The sequence below is a fragment of the Lonchura striata genome, chromosome 3 (assembly GCF_046129695.1).
Source record: "Lonchura striata isolate bLonStr1 chromosome 3, bLonStr1.mat, whole genome shotgun sequence".
Lineage (NCBI taxonomy): Eukaryota > Metazoa > Chordata > Aves > Passeriformes > Estrildidae > Lonchura > Lonchura striata.
The window spans coordinates 97,982,136-98,008,258 of NC_134605.1; the positions used below are offsets into that span (position 1 = coordinate 97,982,136).

General features: G+C 38.1%; 1 long non-coding RNA gene across 1 annotated transcript in view; it reads left to right on the forward strand.

The window, feature by feature from the left end:
- LOC144246014 (uncharacterized) overlaps positions 1 to 25,842 on the forward strand; it is an 81,081-nt gene extending 55,239 nt beyond the window's left edge. The window contains exon 3 of the long non-coding RNA XR_013339616.1: positions 25,811 to 25,842. This is a non-coding gene — a long non-coding RNA (uncharacterized LOC144246014). The remainder of the gene's footprint in view (positions 1 to 25,810) is intronic.
- Positions 25,843 to 26,123: the final 281 nt, after the last annotated feature.

The following is a 26,123-nucleotide window of genomic DNA, read 5'->3' on the forward strand; positions in this document are numbered from 1 at the left end:
CAACTATAATATTTTGTGAAACTTCAAACAATACTGCCAATCCAGAATTTGCTAGAGATTGGATAGAGTGAATTAAATCTTCAGTATCATATGCATAGCATTACTAGGCTAAAATTAATACTAAAACAAGCATCACAATTATTTTTTACATAATATATTCCTGGTGGGTTTAGCTCTAAGTAGATTTTCCTAAATTTGAATTTACAACTTGTTGCATAGCCAAAAGTACCTGTATACACTTAATTAGATACAGCATAAAAACAACCTATGTTCAACTTATGTGAACAGGTTTGTAAGCCAGGGAAAATGCTGAGAAGGAATAAAGGTCACAGCACTGTAACCCAAGCAAAAGAGGAGAGACTGAGAAAAGAAAGCCAGAGGAGATTTTCAGTAAGAGCAAGAGAGGAGAAGACCAGTATGAAAAGGGTACATTCTTGGGGCTTCTTTCAGTCTGATGTGCTTTAAAAAGAGCACTGTTCAGCTAAGCATTTAAGCATTTATTAATGGCTCATGATTAAGATCAAGTAACTGGCACCTAAACCCTCCCAAACTTAAAGGTTGATACACTCTGAAGTGCTTTATTGAACTGAAGCCCAAGCAATACTGACTCAATTAGAAAGTAGTTTTAAAACTCTGAAATATATCAGTGTCTGTAACAGATTGTATTGTCTTTCATAATGAAGAAGTTTCTGCATTTTCATCAAAGGAACAATCAATAGTCTGGTAACATTTTCATCAGGAATAGACATTTTCTATGCTTGGTCTTGCCTTTCAAGAATTCATCCACATAAACTTTATTCTGATAACAAGAAAGTTGATCATATAAATATGTTCTTTGAAAGTACATTTTAATTTCTAACAGTTTTCCTAATATACTATCTAAAAGATATGACTAAAATGCACAAAACCATTTGTGGTGGGGAGCAGTTATTCACTTCAGTGAAGACAGTATTCCTACACTTCTCAGAGCTGACATTTCTACTTAGGAAATTTTATTTGTGACCCCAAAACCTTCAAAAGACACTTCAAAAATTAAAAGAAAAAATCAGAGTTGATTAGGTGTTTTTAAATAGATTTACATCCTAAATCATCTTAATGCAAACACCAAGTATTTGTAAGTATTTGGTTTTACTTTTACCTTTTATTCAATGGTAAAATGCCTTTAAATATAGGCTGAACTCATCTGGGAAGCCAGAGACCCCTGTACATCTGTGAAGGCTTTAATCTGACTTCTTAAGCTGTTAGTCTTATTCGAAGCACTTTGAAGTAAATGGAAAAAACTTTTACAGACATCAGTATCTTTGATTCAGACCCTTTAGGTCTTCAGAGGACATTTTTTTGCACAGACTATCTATTGTGCTCTTTACCTGTAACATTGACTGTCTTTTGTATCACTAGAAATTAATTTAAAATCTTGTCCATAAATAATCTACTATTTACAATTAGTAATACACAGTATCATTTTCCTCCTTGGCCTCCACATTGCATTGTTCCAGATACTCAACTGGAAGTTTTTAGTGGGTTTAATTTTCATAACTCTGTGAAGTTTGTTCCAAGATTTCCAGGTGTGTCTGATCACTGAGTTATTTGTCTTTAAATCTTTCAGGGTGAATTTTTGGTAGATGCCAACCTTGCATGTGTCTGTTAATTGATGCTCTGCTTTCACCCATGGCAATTGCACTTCATCAGCCTGCCAGACTCTGGAAGCTTGAGCCAAATTAAAAGCCCACTGCTAGAGCTTTACATTTGGTAATTTTAAACTTCCATATTTAAGGCTGGCAAAATATTTTGTGCTTCCCATCTTCAGCCTATCCAGAGAAAGCAAATTGATATGGTCTTAGTCACTGGCATATAAACTGTGCAAAAACAATCTTGGAAATGCACAATTAATTTTTGGTGCTGAGATAATTCAAAATGTGAACCTGAACAGATTCTGGTGTCAGATATCTTCTTTTATATTTTGACTTATGTTTACAAGTCTTATGACTTAAAAATTTTCCTTCTGAAAGTATTTTCCTATCTTCCATGCATTAAAAGGAGCTGAAGGGGGTCATATACTACACTTGAAAGACATTTTATTTCAGACATTTTACGTGGTACTTGATATCTCTGTGAAATCAAATATCACTTTCAGAAAGCCCAAATGTATGCAGGTATTTGGCCATACCTACACCATGCAGCAAAGCTAGCTGCCTTCATGAGATTCTCTGTTGTTTTAGACATCTTTTGCTATATCACTGTGTGTGGATGTCTGTATAATTGTGAAGTCACATTATCTTGAGACAAAAATCAATATCTTGAAAAACACCTTGACCCAAGCCATCATAAACTTGATTTTATTCTTGTGTGGATAAAATCTCAGGGAAAATGCTTATATTTGGATGTCTTCTACCCTTCATCATTCAGATATCACTTCTCCTACTACTCTTGGGAAAGGTTATTGTCTGTTACTGTGTAGGTGGTACAAGGATATAAATATTACTACTAATAATACATTTATGGCACTTCTTTATCCCACATAATTTAAGCAATCATCCAATATATAACTGCCAGGGCTCTGAGGGCAGTGTCCCATCCCAGCCTCTCTGGGACCTCATTCCACCCTGCTCAGGACCTCATTGCAGCCTCCCAGCACCTTCAGTCCCCCTCTAAGTGATGGTGCAGCAGCTCTGATCTCCAGCCCCATCTCTTCCTCCATCTCCTTCTAGTCCAGGCTGGAGGCCCTTCCTGTGCTCTGGCCCTGATTCACGGCTTGCTGTGTTGGAGTGGTCAATGGATCCTGCTACCAGCCCCTTGGGACTGTGCCCTGGGGGTGAGGGCACAGCCAGTGCTGGGTCATCCTCAGCTCCACCTCCACAACTCCAGCCCATGCTACTCCCCCACACAACTATAAAATATACAGTGGAGATCTGATTTATGCATTTCCTGAACCGATCCGAAGTACAAGAAAACATACCAATATTACCAAGCCACTTCACTAGGAATAACACTACTCTATAGAGATGAATTTTATAAGAAACTAGGCACTTATTTCCACAATGAATTTTTTTTAAGTTATATTTTTAATTTACTGAGAAACTGGTAATGACACCCCCTGCAGGATGAACATGTTTGAAAAAGGTTTCTTGTCAGTTTTATGACTAAATTGTGTAAGGGACAGAATAATGTTCTTTTTTGCACCTTAGGAAAACAACACTGACCTGATTCAGTCCATCTCATGAGACCTGAAGAATATAGTTAAGAATGTGGCAGCATTAGACTCCCCTACAGTCATTTTAAAAAAAGCTCCAAAAAGAATTCTTAAGGCAACTCAACTCATTTTCCAAGGAGAGGTGTTTTGCAGGAGGAAGCTGTGTCCATCTGGACCATAGCCACCACTGTAATTGCAGTTTGCTGCAGAAAGCAGGTGGTGACTCTCAGAGGGCTCTGTTTGGTGGTGATCCCTCCTCACTTTGATAACTTCCTCAGAGCACTGCTTGCATGAACTTTCATGAGAGGCACATAGAGAGGAGGTAGGTGCCAACTTTCACTGTCGCTTCTGAGACATGAACCTGGGGCTGTCAAATAAGGTAGGAGGAGAGCAATTTAGGAAAAACAGCTGCCAGCAGTGTGTGCCTGACCTGTGCAACTCCCCTGGGCAGGAAATTGTTCTGTTTCAGGCTGTGGATTGCAGCTGTGAAACGTTAGAGGTAATCAAATGCAGTGGCTTTGGCCCCCATGGGGATGCCCTCTTGCCCCAGGGCCACTCCTGTCCCCATGGATGCAAGGCTGCCACAGAAACGAGTCTCCAGGTCCAGCCAGTGGTAAGGCAGCTGGGTACACATTCCCAGAAGGCACACAAGCACACAGACATATGGCTGGCCCCACAGATCAGCACAGAGAACAGTGCCTTTAACAACACCCATGAAAGCACAGACTCCACTCAAAACATCTGAACAGCACAGAGGCTCAGTCCTGTTCATCTACTCCAGCTATCTGGGTGGAAATCCACTGGTGGAGGATGTAGCCCCCAATCTGGGTTTCACCAGCAGTTGTTCTTAGTCTCTGGAATGGGGATCACCGAGCCCCTTAGGCTGACAGCCTCTCATTCCAGTGGTTGGCACTGAGACCTCTCCTACCCACTAGCCAGTCCTACTTCAAGTAAGATTTAAACAATCCAAAGATTCCCTTCCCTCTTCAACCCATAATAATGCCATACTCTTTTAGGCAATAGCATCTAGTTTGCATGGCATTGCAGGGAGCATCTTGCACTGACTCCACTCAGCTGTTTGCTGTTGGTCACACCATTCTCCTTGGATGGACTCAGGAACAGCTAATGCTTACATACATTCAAAGGAGGAATGGCCAGACTGATGAAGAATCAATTCATTAGAGATTAGTTTATATATCCAGGTCAGGAAGCCCACGAGCTGTAAGTGTCTGAAGGCTAGGAGAGTAATATATAGGGTATGAGAGTGTCATATATACTTGTTTCATTCTTAAACTCTTCCCTTGATAGCTGCTTTTTGTTCCTGTTCTAAACAAGGCACAGGGGAGATGAATCTTCATTTTTGTCCAAGATGGCTGTTTTTGGAAGGCAATGCAGATCTGTCACCTTCTAATACAAAGGAAAGATTTAGCTGAGATTGTAATGAGTATTCATCTCTGTCATGTCTTTTTCTACTTCAGTCCTGTTTCATGGGAAGATATTTCAAATGTCTACTGCAAATGAAATTATAGAATGGCAGGAAAGAGGATAGTCTCATTTATCACATAAAGATACTGGCAGAAGCAAAGAGGATCAGTGAGTCAAAGGGCAGGTTTGAAGCATAAACTGATTTGGGGAATATCTCCCATGTTGCAGATTTAAGACCAGCCTTAAGAGCTGTCATTTTTATGAGCTAAAATTGGTCCTCCATTATTTGCCATATTTTTTACAAACCTTATTTTAGCCTTCTTTTACCTGAGGAAAGACCAAGACAATATGCAAACCAAGGTAAAGAACAGAGAAAGTGAGTTACTCTGCAGCTTCTAGATCTTTTATCACAAGCTGCTTCTTCATTCAACATGTCCTCTGTGCCTTTCTCCATAAAGCATTATGGTTTTGCTCTGAATTAAAACTAAAGTATTTGCTGTTTAATGTGTGAGGGTTTTTTTTAGCAGATTATTTAAGGCACAATTTCTGTTTATAGTCCCAGGGTATAGTCTAATCACCTTTGTTTACCTCATATTCCTTTCCTAATTAACTGACAACCTATTAGCATACATTTTTTTATCCCAGGAGTATTAATTATACATAATTTATATCATAAGCATTTATTCCTTATCAGTCAGCTGAATAAAACATTTACCTGTTTATAGCTACTTGAGGTTAACACTTTTATACAAAAAACTCACCTGAGACTTCCAATCAAATTATCAGATTTTTAATTTTCTGTTACATAATGATACTGTATTAGTCATTGTAGTATTTTATTCCACTCTAGGCTAAACAATCATTTAGAGGAGCAGAGTGTTGGCAGCATTAATTAACCAATGATACATGCTCAGTTGAACAATAAGCTGCAAATAATAAAAATGCAAGATGAGATAATGTATAGACCTTCTGTGTTAATTGTATGCTGGAAAGCAGGACTAAACCCTACCCTCAGCTGTACACGTGCAGCTCAGTGAGAGCTGAGCATCCAAGGGCAGGCTCTGGTTGACATGAGAGGACAGAACATTGTCACTCTCAGGCTGCAAAATTCATCCTCTGGATTTTATTTTTGCCCACTAACACCCAGTCATTTCTGAATATAAATGCAGAGCAACCAGGTGGAAAAAGGGGATATTCCATCACCTTAGCAAAATAAGTTGATAAAGATACTGTTGCAAGACCCTTTGAATAAATAAAAATTAAAATTAAAATTTAAAAAAAAAGAAAACTAAAAAAAAAAAAAATAAGCCTATACTATAACATTGTGTTCTTAAGGGACTGGATTCAATTAGTTTATCCCAAGGTCTATCATGCATTTTTTATCCTGTTTGCCTCTGGTTTTTTGACTCCTGACCCTCTTACTTCCATTTTCTCCTGAATATTTAAGGATTTTTTTAATCCTTCTGGGGATTTCTGTACTACTCTCATGTTATTCACCTTTCATTATTATTTTGTTATAGTACCCTTTTTCACATTTGATTTTTATTTTCCATGTTAACTGCATTCCTGTGACACTGGACTTTTAACCCTCAATCTGCAATGCTTCTCACTGTATTTATTGTTTCTTTCTACCCTTCTCTTTTGTTTCTGGCCTTCTCTCATATCACTACCCCTGTACCCCTCTCTACCTCAACATAGTTCTCTATTTACTTAGCTCTTACTTAATTTACTATTCATTATTCCCATGTTCTTTGTACAAGGCTCTTGCCTTAGAGCTCTGGCCATGGAGCAGACTCCATTGTACCAGGCACTATAGAAACACAAAGCAAACCATGTGCCTCTGACCCATGCAGCCAGATACAAGAGAAAGAAACTAGAGGAGTCGATTGCTGGATCAAAAGAAAACCTTCTCCTTTGGCCCCAGCTTATAGGTCATTCCATTTACAGAGAATAAGGACAATGTTGTTAAAAACGGTGCTAGGAAAAAAGTCAAGAGTGGAAGCACATGAGTATTTTGGGGGGAAAAAAGAGAACAACACAGAAGAAAAGCTGAAAAATGTGGGACAGAAATGTTCATGGTGGATGATTTTCAAGGGCAAGAAGCTCATAAAAGTACATTGAAAAGACCATACAACATGCATGATTCACATTTCAAATGACAAATACATCTCATAATCTTCTGTGTTGGGGGCAAGATTAATCTGACCAACTTACACATCTAAAATCTGAGTTAGCTTCTTGTCAATCAACAAAAGGAGATTCTGGGCTGCAATTCATCACCAAAGTAAATATCTAAAATAGCTAAGGCCAGCTGCATTCTAAAAATGTGTCCACCTTCCTTTTTAACTGAAAATTATCCTGTCTACTTCAAATACAGACTCTCTGTATGCTTAAAGCTAGGAAAGAGGGATGCTGCAGGCATGTCCATCCTTGATATCAAACTGGCCTGAGCCCTAACTTGGTCCTTTCTGCTTCTGTGAGCCCAGCAGCTGAAAGCCAAGGCCACCCAGGAGCTGGAGGCCTGTGGGAGTCCTCCAACAATGCACACTCTCAGCTGTAAGAGCAACCCTCTTATCAACTCTGCCATGGTTTCCTCCTCCTCCATTAAGAAGGATGGTGATATTGTACTCTCAGAAACCAGGACAGATCTAAGCTCATTAATGTTCTTTACCCATACTCAAATCTTATTGCTTTCTTACACAACATTCATTTGAAAATTTGGGGTTCTCTGCCCTGCTGAGTCTGGCCTCTTGATTGGGAATACTATTTTTGATTTGATTGAGACTTCACAGAGTGCTCCAAACATAACCTCCATAGTCCTCTAAGTTTTCAGTAGCAGAGATGTACTGGTTTAAAAGACACTCTGGTTTTTGTTAATACCATTAGAATATGATATTTCAATATGATTCCCATAGTGTTAGGAGAAAATGAAGACCTTGCAATGTCCTTCTCCTGACCACTTTTTTCTTCTTGTTTGCTAATGTACTTTTTGTTTCTTAACAACAGTTTGCTTCTTCTATCAGTTTTCTAAACTTAAAATCAAGCAGATAGGTTACTCCTGGTCACTAGTGACTTCAGTGTTTGAAAAGAGTTTCTTTGCTTACACAGATTGGTTGAAGAATGGTCTTTCAAATTACAGAGACCTCTGGAACTGACTGAAGTGCTCTTTGTGGAAGATGTTTGGCTTGTAGCAGAAGTAGGCACCAATAAAAATCTCTTTTAACTTCCACTTCCTTGTAGAATAGAAAGTAAGTACTTTGGGTGTAGATGCTGCCCATGACCCCTCCTTTGGGATGGTCTTCCTGTTTTTCTTGATGTCTTTCCTCTTTTTTTTGACACTTGAAAAGGAGCCTTACTTTTTACAGAGGTTCAAAAATTTGTCTGAATCAAATCTTCCTCTATTCAGAACCAAGATATCAAGATAACATGTGAATGAGATGAGGGGGATGTGTGATTACCAAGGGATGCAATCAGTATTGTAATTACATGCTTTGTGACTTGCTGTATGCTGCTGTGTGCTGCTGAAGTAGACTGCTGAGGCCACCAGAAGATGAGAACATCTCTCATCTCTCACAGCCTGTTAGAACAACAACCTGGATACAAATGCCTGCTCCACACACTCCTATCCCTCTGTCAGACAATGGGCTCCGTTCTGTTCCTAGAGCTGCCAAGCTGTGCTCTGTGTACCATCAGCAGGCCAAGAGGTTGTGTTAATGACCAGCAGAAGCCAGTGAAGTGTAATAATCGGTCATTATGTTGCCTTTGTGTTCAGTAAAAGTTTGGGCCAACAGGATATGTGGTGGCCAACAGGAATGTCCTATGGTTGGCCAAAATACTTCCTGATTCACGAGAAATGTTGAAGGTTGAGAAGTAGCTTTATGGTTCAAAAAGTGAAAAATTCTGTTTCAAACTGTACAACTGCTTTAAATTGTACCAGGCATGATGTCAAATCCCAAATAAAGTTTTAGAAAATATTCTGCCTGAATCTTTTTAGAAATCTCTCAGCTTAGTTTCTTGATGAAATTAAGGTTTCAGAATTTTCACTCCTCTTAGTCCTTCTGATCTAGTGGAAGTTTTATTTCTTCTACTGTAGCAACAATATCTTGCCCCACCCAGAAAACCTACTGAAAATACTGAGGTTGGAGCATTGCCACTGACAACACAATGTGGCTTCTTGAATACCTTTGAAGCTGAAGAAAACACCCGAATCCTTAGACACCTCATAGTACTATAGTTATAAACACATCTTCTACTTGTGAAACTAGCATAGCTAATAAAGATAAATATTTCAAGACCATCAATATGCAATATTGGCAATCTATGCCTATATGCCTACTGATTATTGCAGTCACTCTTAAGAAAGCTTTTGAATCACACCCTTAGAAGACTGACACAACTGTCTCTCAGGAGCAGTGAATGAAAATAGTGCTGAAACACACAGAGCTGAACAACAAACCCCTTTCACAGAATCACAGAAGCATAGAATCACAGAATCACAGAACCACAGAATCACAGAACCACAGAATCACAGAATCACAGAATCACAGAATCACAGAATCCCAGAAGAGGATGAGTTGGAAGGGACCTACAGGGATCATCAAGTCCAAGTCCTGGCCCTGCATAGCACAGGACAGCTCCAAGAGTCCCACCATGTTGTCCAAATACTTCTTCAGCTCTGTCAGGCTTGGTGCTGTGACCACTTCCCTGAGGAGCCTGTTCCAGTGCCCAACCACACTCTGGGTGAAGAATCGTTTTCTAAAATCCAACATAACCCCCACACTTGACTCAACTTCAGGCTATTCCCTCATGTTCTGTCACTGGTCACCAGAGAGAAGATATAGAGTCTGCCCCTTCCTTTCCCCTCTCAAGGAAGTTGTAACTGCAATGAGGACTCCGCTCAGTCTCCTCCAGGCTGAACAGATCAAGTGACCTCAGCTGTTCCTCATACAGCTTCCCCTCAAGATCCTTCAACAATTTCATGGCTCACCATTGAATATTCCCTAATAGTTTAATATCTTTCTTACATTGTGGCACCCAGAACTGCCTCCAGCACTCAAGGTGAGGCTGCCCCAGTGCAGAGCAGAGCAGGACAATCCCCACCTATGCCCAGCTGGTGATGCTGGGCCTGATGTCCCACAGGACCCAGTTGTCCCTCTAGAGGAAGGCACAAGTTCAACTTTTCCAATTTCAGCTGCTTAAATTTGAGCATCTTGCTCTATAGCAAGGCCTTTAGGTGACTTAATTTTTACTGAGGTGAATCATATAAAGCAGCCAAGATCAAAATCCAAAACAATTCTGTATCAGGTCCTGAGGAATGAAAATGCCTTGAGCAAGTTTACATGGGATGTTTAGTGTTCAGACCCATCAGCTGCCAATGCTGACTCAGTTCTCTGTCCTACAGGGAGCACTAAGCTGAAAACAGAGATGGGTTGTGTGGAATCTCCTCTTTACCATCAGGAAAATTCTCCCTCAGATATCCAAGTATGTCTTGATACCCATAGTTAGTGACTGTTCTTCCTCATACGTACCTCCTAAAAAAACCCCAACAAAATAACACAAAATCTACACTTTCAAACTTTGAAGCTCTGAAATGGAGGACTCCCAAACTGTTGGACATTTTTATCATTACAACCAGTTCTTCATCAGTTACAGTATTTCTATTGTTCTCTGAGCTTAGACATCATGTTTTGTCATTTGCTATAAGAGCCAAAAGTTCAAAGTATTTCAGAAAAATCAGTGATGATGTAAAAATATGGATGTGGAAGTGTTCTGTTAACGGCTGGACACAATGACTTTAGAGGTCTTTTCCAACCTAAATAACTCTATGATTGTATAAGGATCTCCTGAAAGAAGAATATTCACACTTTAAATGATAAGGCTTGGCTTGCTCCTTGAGCAGGCAATTCTTCTGATCCAATGCACAGTATGTCAGAAATCTCAATTGGAGCAAACTGACTTGATCCCAGTCAGCGAACACAGTCATAAAATATAGGAATGATTTCTTCCCATTTGACTGTTTCCTAGTGTTCTCTGAAATAAATAAAATATATATGTTCCAGAATGAAAGCCCAATCTAAAAAAAAAATCCTGCAAATTAAACAGACTTTCAGAATTACGGCACAATATTAATTATTTCAGGCTATATCTAATGTTGGGATGTGCCTTTATATGGAATATGAGATATGACATTCTGTATGCTTTGATTGTATTTTATGATGCAAGTAATTTCATTGGTTTTAATCAGCTTCACTCAAGTTACTTCAAAAAAGCATTTAATTCTTTTTGCTTTAAGAAAATAAACTGTCAAATCAGTATTTGGGTTACAAAGTCTAGAGGGAAATCTGTCCAAGAAATAAAAACTACAGTTGTCACAGTAAATGATCAGCTAATAAGAGGCTGTCCACAAAATATATTCACCAATTTGAGCTGTCTTCAAAAGTCAAGAGAATGCTGTGCAATTCATTAATTTAGTATGAATACTGAAATATTTGTCATTTCTCTTAAAAAAGCAACTCCTGAAGTGACTTTGCTTAAGTGGAAATCTAAATGTCTTATAAAACCCAGCAGCATTCTAGCCCTCACATTTGTGGCAAAAGTTGAATCACATCACAGAAATGCAAATCAGAAAATAATTTTTAAAAAAACTCAACATTTTTGAGTGTCATGATTACTGAATGCATGAGGCTGATAATATTTCATGATCCCTGCCTCTGATAAGCATTTTTTACCTGGCAAGTACTTTAGAAGTCCATTACAAAAATGTAGCAAAATGTGCAATTTTATTATAAATAGCCTGTAATAAGAAGAAGGGCAAACTTAGTACAGAAGGATTGCAGTACTCAATAGGCACAACATAAAAGAAGGTGATGCTGCTCCATAGCCCACTGACTTTTTAGAAGAAAGCTTCCATTACGCTATATAAGTGACAGAGAAGATGAAGCCACTTAAACACTCTGTCTTCATACCTCAGTTTATTATTTGGCTGTTCAATGGATTGTGAAGTCTGTGTATTTCAAGAGTAACTGGAGAAGGCAATGCATGCTTAAAACATACAGTTCTGGCAAACTGTTTTCAATAAAAAAATAGTAGCAGGAAATGTGGAAGCTTCCTTTACACCTACTTTAGGACCTAGAGGTCCTCATCACCCACTTCTTATTATTCATCTCTTTATTTTTTTTGTTCATTCTCCCTTCCTTGTTCATGTTTTGTCCTCTTCTTCCTCACTTATATTTGCTTTCCATTCTTATATTTTCACAGAGAGTGATTCTCAAGTCCTTTGGTGAATTGTTTTAAAATCCCTCAACACAACAGTAGCTCTTCTCTCCCTACTAGTTGCCTCCAGGAGCTGGCAGCAGAGCAATCTAGATGAAACTATTGCTTTCAGTTATGCCCTTTTGGATTCTTTGATGCAGGGAGGGAATTCCAATAGCCACTGTAGAAGCTCCATGGACCTTTCCAATTCCCAATGAAGAGACTTCTAAGACTAATCCATCAGAAATCCTTGGCAGCTGCTGAACCACAAATGTCTGGCTGCTCTACAGACCACATATGGCAGTGGATGCTTTGACAATGAGTGAGAGATCTCTTGTCCACATCAACGGTACAAAACTTAATTATTATTTCACCTTGCCCCTTTCCCAGAAATAGTCAGCTACATGGAAGATAAATCCTATCCCTGGGAAAAGGATGATGGAAAAGTATTTGGTCATTGCATGCATTACTCGAAGCAAGGATAAAAATTCAGTTTTTAATCAACATTTTTTTCTAATATGTCCTACTCTATTTCATAATGATAGACAAAGGTGTATCTTTCCAACACTGGGGTGTGGTTTTTTTTTTTGTTGTTGGTTTGTTTTTTGTTTTGGTTTGGTTTTTTTGGGTTTTTTTGGGTTGTTTTTTTTTTTTTTTTTTTTTTGGTCTTTTGGATTTTTGTGCAGCATTCTCTGGTATATATATTTTTGTGTTGTTCAAACAGAAAACATATTTTGCTGTTTCTTGAAAAGTCAGACAATTTACACTGGGAATCTCTGCCTATCCTGATTTCTGTTCCAAAATCACTCAAATTGAGAGAGCTGAGTACTTTCCTTTGTATGAATGTATATGAAGCTAAACTGGGGTATTGTGAAAAACAGTTCACAAAGCCAGTGGAAAGCTATATATAAAATGATATTCTCATTTCAGATGAAGCCTGAGACAAAAAGGATATAGGTAAACACAGCTGCAACATTTTTAGGCATATAATCAAAGGCACAAAAAAATATTGGAAAAATATGTAATTATTGTAATTAAAATGTGAACAGTATTGATGGAAAATATCTTTAAAGCATATAAAATCAAAACAAATCTTCTAACATATGAGAATTTATTCTACAGCTAAGATATGCCAGAACAAAAGTACCAGTTACCTACTTGCTTCTTATTGCTAGTAGAAGTTGAAACTTGAGAGAGGCAAGAAATAGAAGAAATGTTCCTCAGTTCTGCTTCACTGAATCCTCTGCTTTGTGAAGAAATGGGAAACTATCATCAAAACAATAACAGAAGGGTATTTTTAAAATGTTCTGTGTTAAGACACTTGCCTTTCCATCTGCATCTCCAATGTCATTCCTTTCTGTACCATTTTCTTTCCTTCCTTCTATTTAAGTCTTTTGATTTTGATCTTTTCCTGTTCCCTGTAGATATTTTCCCTTCGTCTCTCTGTGAATGTCACAGCAAGTGAGTACATGCTCAGCTTTCATTTGGAGTTGCTTCCACTGGGTTTAAGCACAAGTGTAAAATGAAATCGATCTGTGGAAGACCCTTAAGCTTCCTGTGCAGTCTGTGGAGACTGGCAAGCTCTCACCAGATGGAGTCACATTCCAAGCAGAAGCCAGACTAGACAGTTTGATGTTCCAAAAGATGCCATGACTGTGCAGGCAGCCTGAGACAGCCAGGCACCTGAAAGAGGGCTCTACCAAGGCTTTATCATTCCATGGAAGACAACTGATGCCCCACAGAAGAACTTTCCACTGCTTTGTCTTTCTTAGGTTCATGCTTATTTTTTTCTTAATAGATTTCACCAACATTTTGTTCTCCAGGGCTCTTTTATCCAACAGGACCCCAATAACAATCTTCCATTCAACAGTCATAACAACAGGCGAGGAATAGTTTTGAAACCCAATGTGTTCTGTAGCATATATCGACCCAAAGACTAGGGTAGTCTAAGGACTAAAATGACTATATACTATTCTACTGTCTACCCCTTGCCATGGCTCCAGTCATACTGGAATAAATCCAGCTACAGACCTGCTAAATCCCTATTCAAAGTGGGAAATGCAGTGGCCTTGACACCACCATTATCAGTGGCCCACAAGTACAGCTGGATGAGGATCATGTTCTGCAATTCAACACAGTCCTGGTCCTGCTCTTCATGCTCAGAGAGAATCCCTGTGCCTCTTACAGACCACCCTCCAGTCTATACAGGCTGTGAGGCATCAGTGTTCCTGAGTGTTGTGTGAGGAGTGGAGTTACCTGCTTTAGAAAGCCAATGAAGTCCTAAAGCAGGATGCAAAGAGGTACTGATAGCTCCACAAATCAAAATAGCTACCCAGTAATTGTTTGGAGAGATGATTTTTTTCTGGGTTTTCATTCAGAAACTATTTTTCTCAGTTTATCATTTGGAGGGGGAGCTGACATCTTCCTTCCACAGAGAAATATTTAATTTTAAGATAACTTGCACATAATACATTTCTTTTGCATTGCTTCAAACAGAATGATTTCCCACTAAGATAAAGAAAGGATGAGCAGACTGTGGCCACTGAACAGAGTGTTCGGGCAGAGCAGAGCAGCAGTATAATGACATTAAGAGCTCAATTTTTAAAACATTCAAAAAATAAATTAAATTACAAACTGAAATTTTAAAAAAATGTTCAAAATTGTCTGAGCAGTACAGAGTCACTTGGAGGACCTTCACAAATGCAGAATAATTGGCTTCACCCACAGGTCTTAACTGCTCCAGCTGGACATTACCTGACCACTAAAGTCCTTTGGATGAGCCAGTAATGTTTAAATAATCCATATCCAGACACTGTCTTACACCTTCCTTGGTGGACTGCACTGCAAATGCCTGGTACAATTAATTAACATTGGGACCAAAACCAGAGTCTCCAGCTTCCAAAACAAATGCTCAGTCATGTAGCCAAAAGCACAGCTCCAATGACATAAGCCAATTTACTCCCTGTTTTATTAAACTTCCACAGTGTTTAGAATCACTAAGTCACAGTAGGTCTGGCACTTCATGTTATGAACCTTGGTGAGCATTTCCTTACCCACCCAAGCAGAAATGTAGCATCTATTGCTAATTCTACTGTCTGAGGCATTTCTGTTTTACTGCAAATCATATGTAATGATGTGAAATTTGGCAATATATGTAACATACATGCCTGAGCCCAATTGAGACATGAATCTGCCTGCATATGTAGATGTGTCTACTTCCCTTCTAAAGGTCTGAGCATTATTTTGTGGTCTGTGTGTTTCTCATGTCACTGTCTGTGATCACTCTTAATACACAGGTATTTCCTTGTAGCCAAAATTCACCCTCTCATTTACTTGCAGTCATCTGAAAGTTAAGTTTCAAACATGAGCAGATTTTCTGGTTTTCCTGTATATTTCTGTATATATCTGTATTTTCCTGTATATATCTACATCAGCAGACTGATGTAAATACTTCTAGGAGGCAATTTGTCCTGCCAAAATTTAATTGTTGAGGAGGGTCATATGCCCTGAGGTGGCTCATCTTTCTCTGCTGAACATTGATATAGTCTAAGCACTACCTTACAAACAGACTTTTTAGATGGCACAAATCACTTGAGACTCATCCTGACTCTGCAGGCTATTGGTTTGCAAATAATAGCTCAGCTTTGTAATTTCAGATTAGTTTTCCTTCTCTAAATAGGGAGTGATTGAAGAAACTATGAAAAATACATTTCATGATGTAATTTCAAAAATGTTCAAACACTGTATACAATTTAAGGAGAACTGTCTTGGTTTAGGGCAAATTTGGAAGGAAACTTCAAAGGGGTCCCTATAGAAAGCAGATTCAAGTGGCCTCCACCCAACTATTTTGGGAAAATATTTCTTTGAAGAAAAGTGGAAAAAAACCTGTTTATTTAACAAGCAAAGTATTCTCATGCATAAAAAATTCAATAATTTTAAACAATAAAATGTCTTGCTGTTCTGAAGAGAGGGCAAATTCAGAGAGGGTCCTTTTTGTGGGGTGTAGCTCGGCTTGCTCAGTCTCTTATCAGACCCTCCTACACTGTAAATGCCGCATCCCGGGCCCTGGTGGGCCACAACTGTGAGCTCCAGGTGTTTTTGTGGATATTCAGTCCAAAGAAAGGCTGAACAGTTCCAAGAAAAAGAAAAGCCCAACTATGGGTAAATTCTGGAGATCTGCAAAAATTTACTGGTTTTTACTTTTCTGTGGATGTTCTTTACAGAAATAAGTTTTATTGAAATGCTTGTTGGACTCCACACAGCCAGAGGTAAGACCTGCTTGTTGGCCTCTCTTAGCTCTACTCATTCCCTCGATGGGAAGAAGTAATTGTTCCCTAGTCTCCCTTGAGACTTTTGTCTTTATTCCTCTACCTTTTCACAAGATGCAAGTGTAAAGAGCATTTTTAAATTACATACAAGTATAAATTCCTTATAACTTTAAGGATCTTACAAGTGTAAATTGATCAAACTTGGAACCTTAGAGCCAGCTCCCCAGAGAAGTGGTGGAGTCACTATCCTTGGAAGTGTTCAAAAAATGAGTCATGGCACTTCATGGTATGGTTAAGTGGCCACAGTGGTCAAAGGCTGGAATTGATGATCTGGGAGGCCTTTTCCAGCCTTAAAGATTCTATGATTCCATGAGAAGAGTGTAGCAAGGGAACAACTCAACATTATGACTGGCATTAATTAGATTTCAACACCAACCTTTAGTCGCCCTATGTTCCCTTTGCACCCCCTTAGTAGAGAAAAATGGGCACTTTCATAATGTGATTAATCTGATATCCATTAGACTGAGATGAAACCTTGGGCTCTGTAGCAGCCAACTTTTCTCTTTTGATGACAAGGAATCTTATGGTGGCTAAATCAGCTGTAGGGATCTTAGATAGAAATATTTCATCCAATCATCTAGCGGTCATGGGAAAAGATCAACATGTTTCATATTTAATCACTTCCTAAATAGATTAAGGCAAATGAAAATCATAGTAGCCACAAAAAGGATTTTCTCAAATAGTGTGAATTAAGTTGCTATTATTCCTAACCAGATATTCATCTCACCAGAGCAGACTATCTACTTTAGGGTGAGCTGAATAGTATTTTGCACTTCATTGACTAAATTGCTATTTAGGCTGCATTGACCACTTACAAATCCAACCTGTTATCTAGGATTGCCTAACATAATTTTATATCAGTTTATTTATATCAAGAACATTGCAAGATGTACTTTTCTGCTTCTAATACACAGATTAACACAAGAGCATTTTTTTTTCACCAAGAATGAGCTGGTTCTTTGAATGTTTTAAATTATTTAAAAAATCATTTCACCCTCATAATGCATTATCCCTTTAAAGAACTCTTTCTAGACTTGCAGAGTAAAAATATGACTCTTAGTTCTCATATATTTAGGATTTTACAGGTTATTGAAACAGCTAAGCTGGAAATAATTGCGGTCAGCTGGCTTGCTGCAATAATTTCCTTTTAGTTCATTTCTAGCTTGTACTTGTTTTTAAAGCATCTTGTTGTTTTAACATCTGTCGCTTTTGAGATATAATTATCACTTCGGATTTCTTTTTTGTTTCAAAATAATCTTGAGCAACAGAGGTTATTTGTTTGTCCTCCTCCTCCATTCATAGATGTAGGTGATTTATAGTAAACCAAATTCATCTTCACTATCTAGCCTCACCTAAGCCAGATACTCTGGTTGCCCCATTCTGACAGAACAGCAAGGTCTGAATCTTTGTTTCTGCTGTACAGCTTGCCAGGTGCACTGTCCTGGCTTATTTACAAGACTTGGCTTTCTCCTTTAAGTATTTCTACCACATCATCTTTGATAGCATTTACATATGGTATTGAATATTTCTTTATAATGGTAATACTCACCAAAAAAAAAAATTATATATATATTAAAATCTTCCCAGTAGAAGACATCTTTACTAATAGAAGTTCCTGCTGTTCTACTGGCAAACTTGCTTCATGATAATAAAATCACTTTGTAATAGGACATGTTTCAAAGATTTCACAGGACTTTCTAATGCATATTTAATGCAAATTCTCCCATCAATAAAACTGCTCTGATGGTACTCCTGAAAGTTGTATTGAGTACCTGCAGAAAGTAAGGGAGAGAGTAGGAGAAGAGAGGGAGAGAGTTGTGTAGATTTCTAGCGAGCACCTGTCATAGAGTTCTAAAAACATCCACCAGTGTCCAGATTTCTTGAGAACATGAGACAGTCTTGTAGCAAGCAGAGGCGGTTTGGCTCATCATGCTTCATTCCCTTTTCCATCTACACCATGATGTCTTCTAATTGATTCTTTAATGACCTCCGTGTTTTTGCCTTAACTATCTTGCCTAGTAAGCCATTCCACACATTTATGATTCTCTGCTTGAAAAAAATGTTTCCTGACATCTGTTCTGAATTTGTTTTTCTTTAATTTTCATTTATGCCCTCTCGTTCTATCATCTGTGTTGGGCTGAAAATAGGAACCCGTGTTGACATTTTCTGAACCATTTAAATTTTATGTTCTTTAATTAAAAAACTCCTTCTCAACTAGACAGAAGTCTAACCTGATGGTGTAGAATATAAAACTGTAGTTAAAATAAAATAATACTTTTATAAACATAAAAATTCATTGATATGTATATTTAGTACTCCATAGTTCAACTAATCAATATCTCCTAAAGAGAAAATTCCAGCATTTGTAGTTCTCTCACAAATATAAAGAGGGATGGAATGCACTGAAAATACTAAAAGCGGCCAGGACTTAAGGAGATTTTTTTCTGGTTTTGTCTAAGACATCCTTTATTTTAGGGTTTTATTCTTCTTTAGATATCCAAATTATATGCACATAATGGAACAAACTGAAGATTTCTCTTTGTCAGATTTTCACATTAGGTAACCAATTTTCAAAAAAACTGAATATTTTACCTTTTCAAAATCAGTTTTTTTTCAAAGATATCTCAATTTGAACTTCCACAAATTGGAATATCCTCCCAGTTCCTCTTAAAAGATGAAAATAACTGAGATAGTAACTTTAATCACCACAGCTTTGTGGTGCTAATGCTCCAATCCAAGCTCAAATTTTGACACTATATGCTTCTCCAATTTGTCAATGCTGTGAATTTATTTTAAATCATGCTTTTCAGCATGTTTTTACTTCTTTCTGTTAGTTCCTCCTCTAATTTTTCACTCATTATTTTTCTCCTCCCCTTTTGCATAGCAATGACTAAAGTTTCAAGATGACCCTAATGCTCTAAAGCTTCAGTCACCATTGTAAAAAACTGAAGGAGAACTAAAAGTGATTTTAGCTTCAGACATTTTATGTGACTAATGAACAAATTTATTTTTAGTCCTTCTGCTTGGCATGCTCAGGCAAACCTTTCCTGCCATAAGCTATGAGGACCATTGCCTATTCTAGCCTGGTATGCAAGCAGACTCCCTGGAAGAGCCAAAACAATAACCCAAATTATAGTTGTGAAAAAATGCAGATGATCACAGTCCTTCCCTGGGACCTAATGGAATGCTGATGCCTCAGAATGCTCTTAAGAGACAATACACTATTAGGTAGACACTACAACAAAAATCTCACTTGTTAAAAACATGGCTATTCTTATTAATACATTGAATACAGAAAGAAGAGAGGAAAAATAGGTGAAAAAACAATATCAAAAAATTGAATGAGAAACATTACTATTCTGAGTTATTTTAAATGCAGTTTTAGATCTCATGCCAATTTTAGATATCATGCATTTAAGTGATATTTCTTTGAATGTAACTAATTTACAAGAATCAAGTCCTGTCACTTTCCTGAACCTGTATGTAGTATGGAAAATGACCTCTTGTTCTTTCTGTGCACATCAGAGCACCCCGAAAGGCAAATACAAAGCATCTGTCCTTTGCCTTAATCTGAGGGCTGTAGGGGAGAAAAAAGGGCAAGCACTAACTTCTCCCAAACAACTTAACTTTTCTCTTCTTCACCTTAGCACCTTTCTGCTTAGATCTTAACTTCCTTCTGTCAAATTCTTATTGCTCTTCTTTTTTACCTTCTTAGAAATATTCTCTGATTTTTTTTTTGCCGATGCTCTAAACGTGTTCAGATGAGGTCATATATCCTACCACTGTCCAAGCAGATAATAGGACCAAGGAGCTTTCAGTATGCCATTTTGTGTCATATATCCTCCAGAGCTTTGCTGTTGGTACTGCTTTTTTGGGCCAGGGACCTCAGATGAACATGTATCAATAGAATTTCTGAAACATACACAGAAACAAAGGAATATAGAATCATTTTATCAGAATGTGAAGAGATAGCCATCTCGACAATTTTCCAGAGTAATTTGGCTTGATGCTTATGCCTAAAATTCATTTTGTTAGAGTGACTGATCTTCAGGAAAACTGTGTAATGAATGGACAGCTAGGTTAATGTCAACGTGCTGTTACAGGCAGAAGCCAAAAATTCTCTTTAATGTTGTCTCATTAGGAAGCCCCTGTGTAAGCATCTTTCCCGGAATACTGTGAGAATCTGTGCGCCAGAGCTGGTGGGAGGGATCCTCCACCAGCTGCCAAACATGACATTTCTGGACAGGCTGCTGAACCCTCAGCAGGTGACATCTGTGAAGCAGCCTTTCATCTTCCTGTCTCTCAATGGCTGGGTACCTGCATGGGGCAGGGATCCCAGAGAGGCTCTATGAATGCAGCCTGTCTCTTTCTCCCAGCTGGGCTTCCATAGCCACAGGCTGAGGATCCCTGAATTTGAGCTTCCAGTGTCAACATCTGCTCTCAGAGCCTCTTTTGTCCATTTCTCTCTTTATGTGCTGACAGCTAAAGCCCAGTCCAGCCAATATAAACTGTCTGTAATCATCAGAATACAATCTACTGACTGTTTACAGCTTACAAGCAATAGGTATATCTTTTCACTTCTGTGGTGTATTTAACTGAGTAGGAGAGTGATTAAGCAGCAGAAAGGATTGAGCACTTTAGAAATTTTTCAATTGCTTTAAAAAAAGGAAAGCTTAAAAGCATGATCTGAGTGAAGACCTACTTAGAGATTGTATTACAAACATTTAAGATTCTAAAACATTGGTACACAGCTTGTGATTTTCTTGAAAATCTTGCAAAAAACCCAATTTTCTGAGATGGGAAAAATAAAACAAAATGGAAAAAATAAAAAAAGTGGTTTCTTTTTTCCTTTTTACAAAGTCACCAAAAGGCAAATAAATGTTCTTTTCACAAAATTCCAAGTGTTGCTAAATGTAATTTATTCATAACAATTAATGTTATCGCAATGAATACCAAATGAATTGCTAATCATTGGCCACCCTGATTTAAAGTGTTACCTATCCATCTGTCTGTTTTGCTAAAGGTACTTTTCACAACATATGTTTCTTTTGGCTCTTTCAGTGCCACTAGCAAAGGCATAGTCACCCATCAGAAGGACATTCAAATACATAATAAAAAGAAAGTTGTTCAGAACATCTCCATGTCTTGCATAGGTATTTCTGGTTTACTTTTCTTTATGAAGGAAGAAAGATTTTACTTCAGTGCTGGATAAATGTAGGTGAGAAGATTATTTCCTGTGGCCAAAGGATAAGGATGTCATGATAGGACATGGTGGAATGGTCTTAAGCTGAAGGAGAGTGAGTTTAGGTATTAGCAAAATTCTTTGTTGTGAGGGTGCTGAAGCACTAGAACAGTTTGCCTAGAGAGGCTGTGGAATCTCCCTCCATGGAGGTGTTTATGACCAAGCTGAATGCTGCTCTGAGTAACCTGGTCTGGTGGAATGTTCCCTACCCATGGCAGGGGGATGGAACTAGATAATCTTTAAGGTCCCTTCCAACCCAAACCATTCTATGTTCTATGGATTGGAAACATAAGGTCTAGATACTTCTTGTACTTCTGCCACAGGCAGCCTGGACCTCATGATCTTGAGCCTTTCAGAATAGAAGAAGAACCTAAGTGGAGGTTTATGAGTTGAAATGTCATTCAATTTTAAATTTAATTTGGGTCCTAAATCATCTGTAAACAAATCAACCACTATTTTTGAGTATTTCTTGTTTGGTGCTTGTAAAATGACCACCCCAGCAAGCCTTTAATTGTTATAACTGATTTATAGATATTCATAATGAATACTGGGAGCTTTACAGTAAAAGACAGCAGTGAGTGTGTGGTTTTACCACCTTCATGAAGTTCATTTTCTGACACTGGTGAAACAGCACAACCACATTTTTTGCTACCACTTGTTTTCAGTTGACCAGTGCCAAAATTTGCTAAAACCTGTATAATAGTTGATAAGGACATGGCAGTATTTGACAGGGAGCATAGCTCTGTCCAACAAATGTGAGATGTGTATGGCTGGATGTCTGGCCAGGCCTGGTTCTTCAGCAGAGGCACTGCACTTAAACCTTTGCACCTACAGCCTATCTCAACAGCCACTGAGAGCAATAAAGATCTGACTTGCAGCCTGAGGGGAGATTGAAGCCTGAAATGTATACCTTACAAACCAGCTGTGAGCAGGCAAGGTACCAAGAGATGTTTTCACTACAAAAAAATAGCAAGATCTGACTTAGTTTAGAATATAGAAGACAAGACTAAACCACTGGATGATGTATTCAATATGAATAGGTGGTGACATATGACAAAGCTTGTAATCTTAACGAATAATTTAGATTTATGTCCTTGCTGGAATATCCAGAAAACTTTTTACAGTAACAAAAATAATATATGTATTTGTGTGTGTGTGTGTGTGTGTGTATTTAAAAATTAACTAAAACTTGAAGGATCTCTGAGTACCTAATTGTGGATGTAGATCATGAGCATTTCTGAATCTCTATACATCAAGACTTTGTGGGTACAAGGCATGGGTGAATGTTGGATAGTGTGTTGTGAATACTACAGCATACAAATACAAATAATAACAAACTTAGCTACTCAGTTGTAATTCCAGACCATTATAATTATTAATTAATCTGCCAACTAGAATTTTAATGCAATGTCAATGTTACTGGATCCTGAGAATATTTCCAAAGAACCATCAACGAAGAGCCAAAATAGACCTGATTTTCTTCACTCTAAAGAAGTTATTATTGTTCACAGTAAAGCCAGACCTCATAACTCAGAAGGAAACACAAGCACTCTCACAGTCATCATCCTGCATTTTGCCAGGAGTGTTCGCAACAAAGACCAAAACAACAAAATACAAAAAGCAGTGATGTCTCTTACTTCAATACTGTGGAGAACATAAGCATTAAAGAAAAAATGTATAATTCTATCTTCTTTCACAATTATAACATATAGGTAGCCAAGAAAAGTATCATAAACCTTTCTAACTTATACTGGGGAATCTGTTACTCAATACTAATAAATAAATGTCATCCTCTGAAAATGTACACGACTCAGTCCTCCTTTGTATCCTTATTTACATTCAACCACATATATTTAATCTTAGATCTCCCTTAAATTTCCAGTTCACAAAATCAATATCCTGGTTCAGCACCTTCTCTGTGAACAGATTCTCTGGAGAGCGCTGACAGTCTTTTGCATAGTGTTCACCAGCAGGAATACAGGGGAGCCACCTGCTTGTGTTTGAAACTCTGTTTTTGAAAAACTGTCATTTTAAAAATTATATCATCTCAGATTCTTAGAGATTCTTGGAATGACAATATTATAATTTGCTGCTGACTTATTTTCCTAGTGCCAGGTACACAATTATTTTGTCATCTCACAGTGCAGAAAATCAATGCAGTACTTAAAAAATCAACAAAACAAAACAAAACCAAAAAAAAACCCAAAAAAAAAACCACCAAAAAAACCTTCAAGCAGTTAGCCAACCTAGAAAGGAGAAAAAACACCTGAAGAACAAAATTAACAGTTGTGCAGAATAATAAATAAATGCTTCTTAAAAGTACTGGTCAGTGGAGAACATCCTCTGGCTAAAGACAGGAATATAAATTGAGACATATAAGCCTTGAACAAAATTTCGCTATGAATTTATTAACCAGATGTATACACATTTTTTAAAAGGTTTGGGTTTAGGTTGTTTGGGTTTTTTTCTAAGTAATTGTAATTTTTTTTTTTTTTTTGCATTATAATCTTTGTGGAAATAATGATATCTTCCATCTGATTCTAATTTACTGTCAGAAAAATGTCAAGGAAGGAAGGGCAGAATCTTTTAATGTTTATTTCTGCTGTTTGAAAACACTCTGAAAAAGGCACTGTGGCTCTGGTGGGGGCTCTTTGATGGAAGTTTTTATGAAGTTAATGTTGCAGAGAAATGGTCGGAAGCCCCCAACAAGCGGACTGTGGTGTGTCGAATGGTCAAACGATTCCATCTGTAGTTAAATCTGCTACTAGAAACATTTATCAACCTCCCAGTTGTTTAATTTGGGATCCTGCTGCTGCCACACTCTATCTGGATTTTGTCATTTACTAGTGCTGCACCCTTGTTAGGTTTGGAAAGAAAAGCAAAACCATACAAATGTTTCAGCTGCTTCAGATACTCTGTTCAGAAACCAGAAATATTGAAAAACACAACACCCTTAAAACTTTCCCCATATAATCTATTTTGTAGATAAGTGAGCAGGTTTTGAATGAGGGATCCTTTGAAAAATTTACTAACAGTGTTAACTAAACTTCACTAACTTCAGTCTAAGCCAAACATTTTTTACTAGAGACTCAAAGCTGAACTGCAAATGGGAGCCATCCTCTCTTGAACTTGTAAAAATCTAAATCTTGATTTTATAGCTTCATGCTTCTTCTCCAAACAGCTCAATCTAGCAGACCATATATTGCCTATTTAACACTTTGTCTTCCTCTCCCTCACCTTCATCTGCACCATTCTTTCAGTTCCACTGCTGGCCTGTGATATTCTTAATACAAGGGCAACTTGGAGCTTGTGCTCTCAGACCATTTCCTCTCTGCCTGTTTGTTTATTATAAGACTGCAGCTGAGATGCAAAACTTGTTGGCCTGAATAATTAACATATTCTTATCCATAAGGGAGTGTGGTGCTCCAAAGAGCAGTCTAGGATCTACTCCGCATTGCAGCATTACCTCTCCTTTAAGATATTGTGAACCTTAAGTAGCTTAGCTGGAAAGTACCTCTTTGTTATGTTCTACCAGTGCTCTGCAGCCATGCTGTAGGATCCATCCCATGGGGAGAAAGAGTTTCATTACAATTTGCATTTCATTCTTTTTCAAGCAGAAAGGGGGCATCACACAGACCTCTTAACTGTGAGGAGGGTCAGCAGACATCAGGGGGATCTAGAGGAGGAAGAATCCAAATCTTGCTAGCAGTCATGTTAGCCAAGAACTCTAGTTAAACATTACTGCTACTGAAATCATTGTTTCTTCTAGTGATGTTGGATTGGCAATGTTTTAGCACCAATGCAGAGACCAAAAAGAAAAGAAGGATAAATCAATGGACACTTAATAAAAATGAACATGTCACCCCAAAACCAGCAGATGAATGAGAAATAGGGAAACATAACGGGAGACGAAGTAGGAAAAGGTATAAAATACAAACCCGTGTAGATGAATTCTGGGTGACAACCATACCAATTATGGTTTAGAACAATTACATTTTTCATTCTAGTACTGGCAGTGTAGTTAGACTATCCCTTTCAACAATGTGATCTGGATGCCAATATCATACTGTTGGAAGCATCTCCAATAGGAACATCCTACTATTTTTTCTAATGTGGAACTGATAATAGCAAGACTTAATTGCAAGAACAATAACCTTATTGTCAACTATGTTTAATACATTTCTGCCATTCAAACTGTTGTAAAGGGAAAGAAAATAAGACCAAAGAGTAAAAGGTGAAAAGGGAAAAAAAAAAGTGAAGAGAGGAAGGAAGGAGAGAGAAAAATTACTATAGAATGCCATGGTGAATTCACCTCAACTACCACCCAAGAACCAACCAGGAATTTGCTCACTCCCCTCTTTCTCTCCCCCGCAGCTGGATGTGGGAGAAGAGAGAAGAATAAGATTGAGAAATTCCATGAGTCAAGGTGTATGACACAAACACCTGGTGTGAGAGCTTCACAGAGAGGAGGAGAGATTTGGCTGCAGAGAGAAGATGCCAACCAATCCCTGAAGAAAACGTAAGCAGACAGCTGTTGGCAGTGAGCTGGGGGTAACCAAATCGTAGCCAATCAGGTCTGAATGTGGAGTCTGTTGAATGGCCTCTGTAAGAGCTGTGCAGGCCATTAAAGCTCTCTCTGCTGCATGAACTCTGATGCCATGTCATGTCTCCAGTTCCCCCGAACACC